The sequence below is a fragment of the Gorilla gorilla genome, chromosome 22, assembly GCF_029281585.2.
Source record: "Gorilla gorilla gorilla isolate KB3781 chromosome 22, NHGRI_mGorGor1-v2.1_pri, whole genome shotgun sequence".
NCBI lineage: Eukaryota > Metazoa > Chordata > Mammalia > Primates > Hominidae > Gorilla > Gorilla gorilla.
The window spans coordinates 5,860,702-5,865,580 of record NC_073246.2 but is presented as its reverse complement, the minus strand read 5'-3'; the positions used below and the strand labels follow the sequence as shown (position 1 = coordinate 5,865,580).

Genomic DNA, 4,879 nt, shown 5'->3' with positions numbered 1-4,879 from the left:
AATGGCCAAGATATGGAATCAATCACAGTGCCCATCAAAGAATAAATGGATAAGACAACATGGTATGTAAACATAATGAAATGCTATTTGGCCACAAATATATGGCATAATAAAATAAATGGCAGAATAAAATTCTGCCATTTAAGACAACATAGATGAACCTGAAGGACATTATGTTAAGTGAAATAAGCCAGACATAGAGAGACAAATAACACAGGAATTTATTAAATGTGGAATCTAAACAAGCTTATCTCTTAGAAGTAGAGAGTAGAATGGTGGTTACCAGAGCCTGTGGTGGTTAGTGGGGAGGACAGGATGGAAAGATGTTGGTCAAAGGAAACATAATTATTATTAGATAGAAGCAATATATTTTACAAGATCTGTTATGCAGCACAGCAGCCATACTTAATTATGATATATTGCAGTCCTGAAAAATGAAAAGGTAGTTGATGTTAAGTGTTTTCACCACAAAAAACAATAACTTTTAGATCATGCATTTGTTAATTAGCTAGATTTAATCATTTTATAATCTACATGTAATTCAAAACATACATAATAAACTTACACAATGTTATTTTCAATTAAAAACAAATTTTAAAATTATGCTTAAAAATTTTCTTATTCAAGCTAGAATTTGAATATAGCTAAATATCTTCAATAAATAAGAAAAATTAAAATAATTTCAAAAATTAAAACTAAGAGATTTGCTTGCCAATAGGAGCCACGTAAGAGTGTACTCAAGAAGAAAATAACATTTTCCTGTGTAAAGGTAAAATTAAAATGAAGGGGTGAGAGACAGACCTTGAGAATACAAAACCATAGTGGACATTGAACTGAGGAAAGCACACAGTTCTTGGCACCAAAAAATTAAAAGATATTGAGATATTATAAAAGTACAATTCACATGTTTAATTTAAATCAGAAAGAAAATTATGCACTTTTTGTATAATTTAATTGATTACAAAGAAATAATTTTTAGAAAATTTTATCACCAACTTGTTAAAAATAGATGGCACTTCCATTAAAACTTTTGGAGAATATTGATGATTCTTTTATCAGATCTGATTAGCACCAGAGGACTGACAGTGGCATAGGCATTGACCACAAACTTGTGGACACGATAGGTGACAGGGCCAATTACCCATAACAGCATTGTGGATGATGAGAGGATGAAGTCCACTGAGTACATCAGTACAAAGAAATTCACCAGCATCAGGATGGTCTTGGTGGCCATTTTCACTAGAGAGGTCCTTAATATAAGGCTGCTGCTGTGAAAGTGCTGGGAGTGCCTCTGATGCCTGGACAAAAGAATGACCGTGTATATACTTGAGAGCAGCATGATTCCTATGAAGAAGGCATCTCTGGATAATGACAGCATAAGAAATAGCGCCCTGATGAGGACATTCATTGGGAAAAATGTTCAATATTTGCTGATATTCAAAATCATCTGGGTCATTGGAATAACCTACAGTGTAGATTATCATGTCACTACTGAAAGACAAATTGCTAAACCAAAAAACGAATAAGCCCAGGATATCGTATTTTGTAAATGTATGTTTAAATCTCACCAACCAGGAGGTGCTGGGGCTGATGGTAATGGCCTGGAGCATGCTCAGGAGGCAGGTGGTGCAGATTGAGAGGCCCCTCATCACCTTGTGCAAACAGAAGAAAGCTTTAGGCCGGGCGCGGTGGCTCACGCCTGTAGTCCCAGCACTTTGGGAGGCCGAGGCGGGTGGATCACGAGGTCAGGAGATCGAGACCATCCTGGCTAACACGGTGAAACCCCGTCTCTACTAAAAAATACAAAAAAAAATTAGCCAGGCGTTGTGGCAGGCGCCTGTAGTCCCAGCCACATGGGAAGCTGAGGCAGGAGAATGGCGTGAACCCGGGAGGCGGAGCTTGCAGTGAGCTGAGATCGTGCCACTGCATTCCAGCCTGGGCAACAGAGCAAGACACCATCTCCAAAAAAAAAAAAAAAAAGAAAGCTTTACATCTAAAGTTATTCTGAAAATTCAGTGACTCAAACATGTCTGGAGACAAAAACTTCATTGCAGTGAAGAGCATTACTAGGTGGACAAAGGCCAAATGACAGGTGACCAGGTCATGGGTCTTAGGCCTGTGATCCTGAAAGAATGTAAAAATGTGGAAGAGAAGATGGAAGATGTTGGCTGAGACTCTAATGCTAGCTTGACAATTAAAGGCATTTTTAAAAGATAACATAAGTGAAAACTGTGTTCATCCTAATGGCATAGAAGAAACATATTTTGTAGATCTGAAAAAAAAATGACTTCATTCATCAATGTTCTTTCTTCAGTGTTTGAAATTATTACCATCGTTATTATTTTTATTTTACTCACTTATTCTTGATTAACCTTGATGCTAAATTCTTGATAATGTACCCCCTGCACTCTTTTCTAAGCCAAATAATTATATATATATATATAATTATTACTCCCTCTATATAATGAATACATTTACAATCATGCCTGTATAGGGTGCACACTATCTATATTCCTAATGCCCTTTGCCCTCCATCTTTAGAAATCAATTTTTGTTATTTTGTGTTCTCTCATTTTATTTTTAGCACCCAATTCAGTGACAGGCACATAAAATGAATCACATTTGCACAGTTGAATTGAATAAAATGTATGCTAAAGTGGAAAGACTCACTAAAGCAAACAATTAAAAATATATCCAATTGAGTCTTTCTCATGATCTATCACTTTGATACGGTTTATTCTTCACTCTTCCATGGTTTTTGATGCTTATGATTCTACTGGGCCCACCATGATAATTCATAATAGTCTTCTTATTTTTCATCAGTATATCAGCAATTTTGATCCCATTTGCAACCTTATATTCTCTTTGCCATGAATTGTAATGTATTTCCAGTATCTAAGAACTTGGATGTAAATATCTTTTTTAGGGAGTGGGGAACATTATTCTGTTTATCCAAACCCTAATTAACTGTATGTCTTAGAAATGGTCCTGGTGCTTTCCCAGTTTAGTTCACACCCCAGAGACTTATCATGTGAACTCTCTTCATCTCAGAACAAAATTTTTAATATTTGCCTCTCAGTTATCAACAAGATAAACACTACTTTTAATCATTTTATTTCAACCAAGAGGTTGCATTAAAATAGTCACACATGGTTCTTTTTCCTGAGACTTTACTTGATACAGGAATGTCAGTCTCCAATGAGAAAGATAATGCCTCTCAAGTATTCTTGGGATATCCTCAATACCATAATACCTTGTAAAATTTTGCAGAACAATTTTGCAGTTGCCATTTCATGTTATTTGGCCAGGATTCAAGTATCATTGTATCATTTTGCTTTAATCCATGGGTAAAACAATTTAGCTTCATGCATGAAATATAAAAAACAGTAAATTAGCACAGATTTGGGGGTGTATGAAGGTGTGTCTGGTTATATATTCAAAGTCATTTATAATTACATTGTCCCCTAAATAAAAATATGAAAGGCAATGCAAACATCTTGACACTTAGTATTCTTGTCTAATAAACACAAGTGACTGAGGTAAAAAATATTGCTCTAAAACCACCAGATATGTTTGATTTTATAAAGGAAATATCATCTAGGTGATTAAATGGTTATTACTCTCTCTACAAAACTTTAGTAAGTGAATCCATGTATCATAAATGTCAGAATCAAACAATGAAAAGTTCCCACCAACATGCGTCTGCACCATCAGCATGGTTGAGTTCTGCTGTCAAGTTGAAATCAGAAAAAAAAAAAACAAAAAAAAACAAGGGGAGGCACCAAGATGGCCAAATAGGAACAGCTCTGGTCTACAGCTTCCAGCACTATCAACACAGAAGACAGATGATTTCTGCATTTCCAACTGAAGTACCTGGAACTGGTTGGACAGTGGGTGTAGCCCACGGAGAGGGTGAGCTGAAGCAGGGTGGGGCATCACCTCATCCAGGAAGTACAAGGGGTTGGGGGATTTCCCTTTCCTAGTCAAGGGAAGCCATGACAGATGGTACCTGGAAAATTGGGACACTTCCACCCTAATACTGCACTTTTCCAACAGTCTTAGCAAATGGCACACAAGGAGATTATATCCCGCACCTGGCTCGGAGGATCACACACCCATGGAGCCTTGCTCACTGCTAGCGCAGCAGTCTGAGATCGAACTGGGAGGCAGCAGACAGGCTGGGGAAGGGGCATCTGCCATTGCTGAGGCTTGACTAGGTAAACAAAGCCACCAGGAAGCTTGAACTGGGTGGAGCCCACCACAACTCAACAAGGACTGCCTGCCTCTGTAGACTCCACCTCTAGGGGCAGAGCATAGCTGAACAAAAGACAGCAGAAACTTTCTACAGCAGAAGTTTCTACAGCCTTAAACTTCCCTGTCTGACAGCTCTGAAAAGAGCAGTGGTTCCCACAGAATGGAGTTTAAGCTCTGAGAATGGACAGACTGCCTCCTCAAGTGTGTCCCTGACCCCCAAGTAGCCTAACTGAGAGACACCTCCCAGTAGGGGTCAACTGACACCTCATACAGCCAGGTGCCCCTCTGAGACAGAGCTTCCAGAGGAAGGATCAGGCAGCAACATTTGCTGTTCTGCAATATTTGCTGTTCTGAAGCCTCTGCCAGTGATACCCAGGCAAACAGCGTCTGGAGTGGACCTCCAGCAAACTCCAACAGACCTGCAGCTGAGGAATCTGTTAGAAGGAAAACTAACAAACAAAAGCAATAGCATCAACATCAACAAAAAGGACATCCATGCCAAAACCCCATTTGTAGGTCACCATCATCAAAGACCAAAGGTAGATAAAATGATAAAGATGGAGAGAAACCAGAGCAGAGAAGCTGAAAAGTCTAAAAACCACTGCACCTCTTCTCCTCCAAAGTG

At 38.5% G+C, this 4,879-nt stretch overlaps 1 pseudogene; it reads right to left on the bottom strand.

Moving 5' to 3' along the window:
- Window positions 1–988: 988 nt before the first annotated feature.
- LOC129530563 (putative vomeronasal receptor-like protein 4) lies at window positions 989–2,220 on the bottom strand (annotated as a pseudogene).
- Window positions 2,221–4,879: the final 2,659 nt, after the last annotated feature.